This window comes from Heterodontus francisci, unplaced genomic scaffold (genome assembly GCF_036365525.1).
Source record: "Heterodontus francisci isolate sHetFra1 unplaced genomic scaffold, sHetFra1.hap1 HAP1_SCAFFOLD_386, whole genome shotgun sequence".
NCBI classification, from domain to species: domain Eukaryota; kingdom Metazoa; phylum Chordata; class Chondrichthyes; order Heterodontiformes; family Heterodontidae; genus Heterodontus; species Heterodontus francisci.
The window spans coordinates 1613043-1624447 of NW_027140456.1; positions in this window are offsets into that span (position 1 = coordinate 1613043).

Below are 11405 nucleotides of genomic sequence, written 5' to 3' on the forward strand. Positions count from 1 at the left end.
GAAGTCCTTGAAGCGGCCAACACCACCAGCTTATACACACTACTGAATCAGCGGCGCTTGAGATGGCTTGGCCATGTGAGCCGCATGGAAGATGGCAGGATCCCCAAAGAGACATTGTACTGCGAGCTCGTCACTGGTATCAGACACACCGGCCGTCCATGTCTCCGCGATAAAGACGTCTGCAAACGCGACATGAAATCGTGTGACATTGATCACAAGTCGAGGGAGTCAGTTGCCAGCATTCGCCAGAGATGGCGGGCAGCCATAAAGACAGGGCTAAATTGTGGCGAGTCGAAGAGACTTAGTAGTTGGCAGGAAAAAAGACATAGGCGCAAGGGGAGAGCCAACTGTGCAACAGCCCCGACAAACAAATTTCTCTGCAGCACCTGTGGAAGAGCCTGTCACTCCGGAATTGGCCTTTATAGCCACTCCAGGCGCTGCTTCACAAACCACTGACCACCTCCAGGCGCGTATCCATTGTCTCTCCAGATAAGGAGGCCCAAAAGAACTTCAACGCCAGGAGCATCCGGAATAAGGTGGTTGAGCTTGCAGCATGGGTTGGTACCTGGGATCTCGGTGTTGTGGCCATTTCAGAGACATGGGTAGAGCAGGGACAGGAATGGATGTTGCGGGTTCCGGGATTTAGATGTTTCACTAAGAACAGAGAAGATGGTAAAAGAGGGGGGGGGGGGAGGTGTGGCATTGTTAATCGAGGAAAGTATTACAGCGGCAGAAAGGACGTTTGAGGACTCGTCTACTAAGGTAGTCTGGGCCGAGGTTAGAAACAGGAGAGGAGAGGTCACCCTGTTGGGAGTTTTCTGTAGACCTCCAAATAGTTCCAGAGATGTAGAGGAAAGGATAGCAAAGATGATTCTTGACAGGAGCGAGAGTAACAGGGTACTGGTTATGGGGGACTTTAACTTTCCAAATATTGACTGGAAATACTATAGTTCGAGTACTTTAGATGGGTCTGTTTTTGTCCAGTGTGTGCAGGAGGGTTTTCTGACACAGTATGTAGACAGGCCAACCAGGGGCGATGTCACATTGGATTTGGTACTGGGTCATGAACCCGGTCAGTTGTTAGGTTTAGAAGTAGGTGAGCACTTTGGTGACAGTGATCACAATTCGGTTAGGCTAACCTTAGCAATGGGCAGGGACAGGCATATACAGCAGGGCAAGAATTATAGCTGGGGGAAAGGAAATTATGATGCAATTAGGCAAGATTTAGGATGCGTAGGATGGGGAAGGAAACTGCAGGGGATGGGAACAATCGAAATGTGGAGCTTCTTCAAGGGGCAGCTACTGCGTGTCCTTGGTAAGTATGTACCTGTCAGGCAGGGAGGAAGTTGTCGAGCAAGGGAGCCGTGGTTTACTCAAGAAGTTGAAGCGCGTGTCAAGAGGAAGAAGAAGCCTTATGTTAGGATGAGACGTGAAGGCTCAGTTAGGGCGCTTGAGAGTTACAAGCTAGCCAGGAAGGATCTAAAGGGAGAGATAAGAAGAGCAAGGAGAGGACACGAGAAGTCATTGGCGGATAGGATCAAAGAAAACCCTAAGGCTTTCTATAGGTATATCAGGAATAAAAGAATGACTAGAGATAGGTTAGGGCCAATCAAGGATAGTAGTGGGAAGTTGTGTGTGGAATTGGAGGAGATAGGGGATGTGTTAAATGAATATTTTTCCGCAGTATTTACAGTGGAGACAGAAAATGTTGTCGAGGAGAATACTGAGATACAGACTACTAGACTAGATGGGATTGAGGTTCACAAGGAGGAGGTGTTATCAATTTTGGAAAGTGTGAAAATAGTTAAGTCCCTTGGGCCAGATGGGATTTATCCTAGGATTCTCTGGGAAGCCAGGGAGGAGATTGCAGAGCCTTTGTCCTTGATTTTTATGTCGTCATTGTCGACAGGAATAGTGCCGGAAGACTGGAGGATAGCAAATGTTGTCCCCTTGTTCAAGAAGGGGAGTAGAGACAGCCCTGGTAATTATAGACCTGTGAGCCTTACTTCGGTTGTGGGTAAAATGTTGGAAAAGGTTATAAGAGTTAGGATTTATAACAGTCTTGAAAAGAATAAGTTCATTAGAGATAGTCAGCACGGTTTTGTGACGGGTAGGTCGTGCCTCACAAACCTTATTGAGTTTTTTGACAAGGTGACCAAACAGGTGGATGAGGGTAAAGCCGTGGATGTGGTCTATATGGATTTCAGTAAGGCGTTTGATAAGGTTCCCCACGGTAGGCTATTGCAGAAAATACAGAAGTATGGGATTGAAGGTGAATTAGTGCTTTGGATCAGAAATTGGCTAGCTGAAAGAAGACAGAGGGTGGTGGTTGATGGCAAATGTTCATCCTGGAGTTTAGTTACTAGTGGTGTACCGGAAGGATCTGTTTTGGGGCCACTGCTGCTTGTCATTTTTATAAATGACCTGGAAGAGGGTGTAGAAGGGTGGTTGAGTAAATTTGCGGATGACACGAAGGTCGGTGGAGTTGTGGCTGGTGCCGAAGGATGTTGTCGGTTACAGAGGGACATAGATAGGCTGCAGAGCTGGGCTGAGAGATGGCAGATGGAGTTTAATGTGGAAAAGTGTGAGGTGATTCACTTCGGAAGGAGTAACAGGATTGCAGAATACTGGGCTAATGGGAAGATTCTTGGTAGTGTGGATGAGCAGAGAGATCTTGGTGTCCAGGTACATAAGTAACAGGGTAGTGGTTATGGGGGACTTTAACTTTCCAAATATTGACTGTAAATACTATAGTTCGAGTACTTTAGATGGGTCTGTTTTTGTCCAGTGTGTGCAGGAGGGTTTTCTGACACAGTATGTGGACAGGCCAACCAGGGGCGATGTCACATTGGATTTGGTACTGGGTAATGTACCCGGCCAGTTGTTAGATTTAGAAGTTGGTGAGCACTTTGGTGACAGTGATCACAATTCAGTTAGGTTTACCTTAGCAATGGGCAGGGACAGGCAGTTGCCACCCAGGTTAATAGAGCTGTTAAGAAGGCATATGGTGTGTTAGCTTTTATTAGTAGGGGGATCGAGTTTTGGAGCCACGAGGTCATGCTGCAGCTGTACAGAACTCTGGTGCGGCCGCACCTGGAGTATTGCATGCAGTTCTGGTCACCGCATTATGGGAAGGATGTGGAAGCTTTGGAAAAGGTGCAGAGGAGATTTACTAGGATGTTGCCTGGTATGGAGGGAAGGTCTTACGAGGAAAGGCTGAGGGACTTGAGGTTGTTTTGGTTAGAGAGAAGGAGGAGAAGAGGTGACTTAATAGAGACATAGAACATAGAACATTACAGCGCAGAACAGGCCCTTTTGCCCTCGATGTTGCGCTGACCTGTGAAACCATCTGACCTGCACTATTCCATTTTCATCCATATGTCTATGCAATGACCACTTAAATGCCCTTAAAGTTTTCGTGTCCACTACTGTTGCAGGCAGGGCGTTCCACGCCCCTACTACTCTCTGTGCAAAAAAACTACCTCTGACATCTGTCCTATAACTATCACTTAGAAGATAATCAGAGGGTTGGACAGAGTGGATAGTGAGAGTCTTTTTCCTCGGATGGTGATGGCAAACACGAGGGGACATAGATTTAAGTTGAGGGGTGATAGATGTCGGACAGATGTCAGAGGAAGTTTCTTTACACAGAGAGTAGTAGGGGCGTGGAACGCCCTGCCTGCAACAGTAGTAGACTCGCCAACTTTAAGGGCATTTAAGTGGTCATTGGATAGACATATGGATGAAAATGGAATAGTGTAGGTCAGATGGTTTCACAGGTCGGCGCAACATCGAGGGCTGAAGGGCCTGCACTGTACTGTAATGTTCTATGTTCTATGTTCTAACATATATTGAAACACTCGTCTATGTCTTTGTCACATTCAAACTCGACTGTACGAATGGACACCAGACTGACCTCCCATGCTCCACCTTTCATTCACTTTTTGATCCAAAACATTGTTGCCTTTATCCTATGCCATACTAGGTTTCAGATCACTGGGAGACAACAATAGTAATATCCTGACAATTTCAGCACATAGCCTTTGACACTAATCTGTCGCCTTGCTCCAGGCCAATTCCCCAGCCCAGCCAACAGGCTGCCTCACCAATCATTGCTCTCTTTACTGATCTACATTGAATGGAGCACCCCGAAGCCTCGAGTTTATTTTTCTTGACCTTGCATTTCAAAACTCTCACGACCTCCTCTATCCCTGCTAATACAATTTATTGTCGTGTTTTGTACCGCTTAATACACTTGTCTCACAAATATCTATCGAACAGTTACAAGATTTCAATGTTACCCCCTCGTGATATCTGTACTTGGACATGCAAATCTCTCTGCTCCTCCACAGTTCCCAGCTTCTCACAATGAGGATAGCACTCTGATCTATCTTTTTTTATTACAAAATTGAAGACCTTGCACCTCCCCGCATTGAGCTTGATCTCCCCCAGTTTTACCAATCACTGAAATAATCAAGTCTCTTTATGCATCTGTTTCTCTCATTTCCAATATTTAATCTGCCACGTAAGTTACACACTTCAGCAAACTTAGATAAATGGGCCTCCATTCCCTCATCCTATTCCTATGGAAATTAGTGATAAGGTACCACCCGAATCCAGATCACTGGTAGACTACAATAATAATAACCTGACAATTTCAGCACATAGCCTTTGACGCTAATCTGTCGCCTCCCACATGGCCAATTCCCCAGCGCAGCCAATAGGTTGCCTCCAAGTCCATGGGCGTTATGTTTAGGCGGATCTGATGTGACATCTCGTCGAATGCCTTCTCGAAGTTGCTATTAATAAAACACCCTATATTTATCACACCGGCGTTAAGTTTTTACCGGCCACATTCTTGCTGTTATCAAACCTATGCTGCAGAATTCTTTACTGAATCCACTCGACCTTCCACTCCTGTCGTCATGTAAGCCCTGACAACAATACATCGTCTGAATGAGCTTATGGTTCCCTCCCTTAATACCTTTTTTGGTGAGGATCGACTTGACTCTGAGTATATTTATGTGACTTATCCTTCAACGCTTTTCCAGTTTAAATGCACTATATAAATTTAAGTTGTTATTGTTTGGTTGTATTATCCTCCAGTCTTTCCCTCTGACAATCCATGACCATGTCTTAGTTGAATAATTATAACTCTCGGAAAACTTGCCTGGTCCTCCCATCTCTCCAGCTCTGACTCTTCCTTTGATATCCTCATTGAAACTCACTCTGTTACCAAGCTTTTGGTCACTTATTATATTTCCTTATTTCATTGTATCTTTCTCTCCTCGGAGCACTCTGATTAACCTTGTTGAAATGTTAGAGATATAGATATATTGACTCTTTTACAGCAAAGACGCAGGCCATCCGGCCCATTCTGGCTCTCTTCAGACCAATCAAGACAATCCCACTCTCTCGCTCGCCTTAGACCTGCAAGATCTTTTCTTTCAGTGCCAATCGAATTTTCTGTTGAACTCACTGATTGCCTCCATTTCCAGCATCCTCATAGGCATCTATTTTCAGATCAGTACCATTCGCTTCGGAAAAAAATACACATTCCCCCTGTATCTTTTGTCCCTTCAATCTCACCATCAGTTAATAGGAACAGTTTTTGCTTGTCTAACCAATGTAAGCCTGTCATAATCATGTACAACTTTATGAAATCTCCCCTGAATATCCTTTGCTCCAGGCAGAATACCATTAGCTTTTCTACCCTTACCTTGTAAGCAAAATCCCCCAATCCTGGAACCATTCTGGCAAATATCCAGAACTCTCTCAAGGACACTGAATCCTTCCTGGACTGTCATATCAGAACTAGTTGCAATAACATATTTGGGGTCGAACCGGAGCTTTATGAAGATCCAGCAAATCTTCCTTGCTTTTGTACTTGTGCTTCTATTTGTGATGCCCACGATCCCATATGCATTGCGAATCACTTGCTCAAAATGTCCTGTCACATTCAATGATCGATTCAGATGACCACCAAGTCCCTCTGCTCCTGCATACTCTTTAGAAGTGCGCCATTGCCTGACCTATACCTTCTGTCAAAATGTATTATCACAAATTTTTCCGTATTTAATACCATTTCTCAGGTGTCTTCCTAAACTTCTCACCAATCTCTGTCCCTTTGAAGGCAGTTAGTATCATGCTCACCGTTTGGTACCATCCGCAATTTTTTAAATTTTAGTCTATTCCAAGATTCAACTGATTTAAATATAAGCAACAAGAAAAAAAAGTCCAAGCACTGACCGTTGGGAGCACCACTGTCGAACATGCTGCAGTTTGAAAAACAACTATTTAACTAATTAATTTTTGTAGTTGAGCCATTGTTGTATTCAATTGGAGACTGAGCCTCCCATTATGTGAGTCTCAACTTTGTCAACCAGAATTTTCAGAGAACAACAAAGAACAATGAACAGTACAGCGCAGCAACAGGCCATTCGGCCTCCCAAGCCTGCGCCGATTTGATGCCTGCCTAAACTAAAACCTGCTGAAATTCCAGGGACCTTATCCCTCTATTCCCATCCTATTCATGTATTTTTCGAGATGCCTCTTAAACGTCGCTATCGTACCTGCTTCCAAAACCACCCCGGCAGCAAGTTCCAGGCACTCACCACCCTCTGTGTAAAGAACTTGCCTCGCACATCCCCTCTAAACTTTGCCCATCTCACCTTAAACCTATGTCCCCTAATAACTGACTCTTCCACCCCAGGACAAAGCTTCTGACTATCCACTCTGTCCAATGCGGCTCATAACTTTGTAAACCTCTGTCATGTCGTCCCTCCACCTCCGTCGTTCCAGTGAAAACAATCCGAGTTTATCCAATAATAATAAAAACAAGAAATGCTGGAACCACTCAGCAGGTCTGGCAGCATCTGTGGAAAGAGAAGCAGAGTTAACGTTTCGTGTCAGTGACCCTTCATCGGAACTGACAAATATTAGAAAAGTCACAGGTGATAAGCAACTGAGGTGGGGATGGGGCAAGAGATAACAAAGGAGGTCTAGATTGGACCAGGCCACATAGCTGACCAAAAGATCAGGGAGCAAAGGCAAACAATATGTTAATGGTGTGTTGAAAGACATATCATTAGTACAGATTAGGTGTAAATACATTGAATATTGAACAGCAGCAAGTGCAAACCTTCTGGGCACTGACCCTAAACGTTAACTCTGCTTCTCTTTCCACAGATGCTGCCAGACCTGCTGAGTGGTTCCAGCATTTCTTGTTTTTATTTCAGATTTCCAGCATCCGCAGTATTTTGCTTTTTTACCGAGTTTATCCAACCTCTCCTCATAGCTAATGCCCTCCAGACCAGGCTGCATCCTGGTAAACCTTTTCTGTACCCTCTCCAAAGCCTCCACGTCCTTCTGGCAGTGTGGCGACCAGAATTGCACGCAATATTCTAAGTGTGGCCTAACTAAAGTTCCGTGCAGCTGCAGCATGACTTGCCAATTTTTATACTCTATGCCGCTACCGATGAAGGCAAGCATGCTGTATGCCTTCTTGACCACCTTATCCACCTGCGTTGTCATTTTCAATGACCGGTGGACCTGTGCACCCAGATCTCTCTGCTTGTCAATACACCTAAGGATTCTGCCATTTACTGTATCCTTCCCACCTGCATTAGACCTTCCAAAATGCATTACCTCACATTTGTCCGGATTAAGCTCCATTTGCCAGTTCTCCGCCCACGTCTCCAACTGATCTATATCGTGCGGTATCCTCTGACAATCCTCATAACTATCTGCAGCTCCACCAACCTCTGTGTCGTCGCAAAGTTACTAATCAGACCAGCTACATTTTCCTCCAAATCATTTATATATACTACAAACAGCAAAGGTCCCTGCACTGATCCCTGCTGAACACCACTAGTCACATCCCTCCATTCAGAAAAGCACACTTCCACTGCTACCATCTGTCTTCCATGACCGAAGCAGCCCTGTATCCATCCTGCCAGCTCACCTCTGATCCGGTGTGACTTCAGCTTTTGCACCAGTCTGCCATGCGGGACTTTGTCAAAGGCTTTACTGAAGTCCATATAGATAACATCCACTACCCTTCCTTCATCTATCATTTTCGTCACTTCCTCAAAAAACTCAATCAAATTAGTGAGGCACGACCTCCCCTTAACAAAACCATGCTGCCTCTCGCTAATAGGTTCGTTTGTTTCCAAATGGGAGTCAATCCTGTCCCGCAGAATCCTCTCTAATAATTTCCCTACCACTGACGTAAGGCTCGCCAGCCTATAATTTCCTGGATTATCCTTGCTGCCCTTCTTAAACAAAGGAACAAAATTGGCTATTCTCCAGTCCTCTGGGACCTCACCAGGAGCCAATAAGGAAGCAAAGATTTCTGTCAAGGCCCCAGAAATTTCTTCCCTTGCCTCCCTCAGTATTCTGGGGTAGATCCCATCAGGCTCTGGGGACATATCTATCTTAATGCTTTGCAATACAACCAACACCTCCGCCTTTTCGATAATGAGATGACGGAGACTATCTGCACTCCCTCCACCACACTCATCATCCACCAAGTCCTTCTCTTTGGTGAATACTGATGCAATGTACTCATTTGGTACTTTGCCCATTTCCTCTGGCTCCACACTTAGATTCCCTTCTCTGTCCTTGAGTGGGCCAACCCTTTCCCTCGTTACCCTCTTGCTCTTTATATACGTAGGAAAATACTTGGGATTTTCCTTAATCATGTTGGTCAATGATTTTTCATGACTCATTTTAGCCATCCTGACTCTTTGCTTAAGTTCCTCCTACTGTCTTTATATTCCTCAAGGGATTCGTCTGTTTCTAGCCATCCAGCCCTTATGAAAGCTTCCTTTTTCTTTTTGACTAGGCTCACAATATCCCGCGTTATCCAAGGTTCCCGAAACTTGCCAAACGTATCCTTCTTCCTCACTGGAACATGCTGGTCCTGAATTCTAATCAACTGACATTTGAAAGTCTCCCACATGTCAGATGTTGATTTACCCTTAAACAGCCGTTGGCACCCTGTTAAACGAGAGCTGCTGTGACAAGGGCTCCCTCGGATCCATGGTGCGCTGCAGACATCTCAAAAACGTAACCACTAGGTGGCGCAGCACTTGCAATGGGCAAATTCAGGCTCTTCAGCTGGAACGTCTGCATCTGAGACGTTCAGGCAGTTGCCCGGATTAAAGATGGTGCTGCTCAATTTATCACAGAAAATGCTTATAGCGAGATAATTCTAACAAACTAACCTTGCATTAAGTTGGATGGAAGCCCAGTAATATGTTACTACGTAGTTATAGGATACTCAGTGTAAACCTCAGATCCATATAATATTCCAGTAACCCTATTAAGCTAAAAAAATCGTGTTTGAATTTACATGTTCTGATACTTTTGGGAGATAGTGAATTGGCACCCCGATCGATGGAGAAGAAAATCGGGCAGAGTATAAACTCTGCTGCCAATTCGTTATTGTGATTCGTTTATATGACTGACCAGGATTTGATTTCACCCGATTGCAGCGAATAAGTAGCTGCTTTCCTCCTCTGCAACTGACTTTCTCCTCTCCTGCATGCAGGGCGCTTCCATCCCCCACGCCCTCAGCCGTACGCTCCTGACCTCGCTGCTCCCCTTCACTCCCCTGCCCGATTTTTCCTCGCTTCTCGCCACCCCGCTTCCCATGACCCCCGTTACTGCCGCTCGCTACAGACCACACTTCTTTATTCTCGGCCACTGGGCCTCAGGTTTGCTGGTTCACCACACGCCGCCCGAAGAAGAAATGCAGGCCACGAGGTGTTGACGGGGCGAATTAGGAGCAAGCGGCCGAGAGGAGGAAAGCGGCGAGGCCGGGAGCTAACGCCTGAATCGGCGGGGGGTTTGAGGGAGAGGTAACGCGGAGCGGGCAGCCTGAGAGCGGGCTGGCGCGAAGCCAGGAGTGTGAACAATCGGCCAGGGATGTGTGTGTGTGTTGGGGGGTGGGGAGGGTCGTCGGTACGCAGCGAGTCTGGACCGAGCGGCTGTGAGGAGGAAGTGTTGAGGCCAGCAGCGAGTTGCTGGGGAGGGAGGACAGCGGCTAGTGGGGTTGGAACGTGTGACGGGGATCGAAGTCTCCCATTCAGCAGCTCCCTCCAGCCGAATTGGGGATGCTGGAGAACAAGGACGCTTTACTACGCATGCGCGAATGCCAGGCACAAGCTCAAGAATAGCCCAGGTGCCGATATCTGATGATAATAAATTAAATAAAAGAAAAATACTTCAGATTCTTGAAATCTGATATAAACCAATAAATGCTGGAAGTACTCAGCAGGTCTGGCAGCATCTGTGGAGGGAGCAGCACAGTTAACGTCTCAGATCAGTGACCCTTCATCAGTGGATCTGAAATGATGTCATACGCATGCACCACTTGGTCCTTACCCTGGTCAGACTTTTGTTGCGCATTTGCGCAGCTTGGAGGATCTGATGACCTTAGCAGATTCCCGCGTTGTCAGGAGTCAGCTTGGGAGAGATATCACCAGTGTGCCAGCACAAGATCCTGCCAATTCAGTGGCAGGACAGCCGCTCCAATATCAGTGCCCTCACTCAGACCAACATCCCCAGTATCCAGACACTGTTCATAGTCACTCAGTTATGTTGGGAGGGCCACAAATTTCACAGGCCTGACACAGGACTCCCAAAACAAGCTTTGTACTCTGCGCTTTGGCACGGCAAGAGGCTATCAGGAGAGCAGAGGAAATGCTGCATTGTCTTTAAAGCCTCCGTGACAAAATATTAACTCTGCACTGTTACGTGGAAATATCTTGCCCCAGCCCGCCCTAAATGGAGAGGAAGCATCCGTGAAGGTGCCAGCCAGTTCGAAAAACGTTGACATACTCAGACACTGACCAGGTGCAAACAGCGGAAGGAACATTTGGAAATTCGAGCATCTCATTCACTCACCTCACCAAACACAACCTGTCGCAGCTGGAGTGGGGGAAAGTCATCCTCATTCCCAAGAGACTGCCTAAGACTTTGTTAAACACTTTCTTGAAATCCAAAGCAGCAACCTCCATTGCATTCTCATCATCAACATTCCCTTTTACCTCATCTAACAATTTAATTAAATACTTAATTGAGGTGGGCATGTGTGAATGAGTTTAAAGTTGGGTATTTAAAGCCGAGATTATTCTTTCATGGGACTTGGGCATCACTGGCAGGGCCAGCATTTGTTGCCCAAGCATAATTTCCCTTAACAACCAAGAGTTTGCTAGGCCGTTCCACAAGGAAGTTAAGAGTCAACCACGTTTCTGTGGGTCTGGAGTGACATGTATGCCAGACCTTGTAAGGACGGCAGATTTCCTTCCCTAAAGGACATTGATGGGTTATTATTGCAGATAATGATAGTTTCATGGCACCATTACTGACACCAGCTTTCAATTCCAGATTTTACTTTG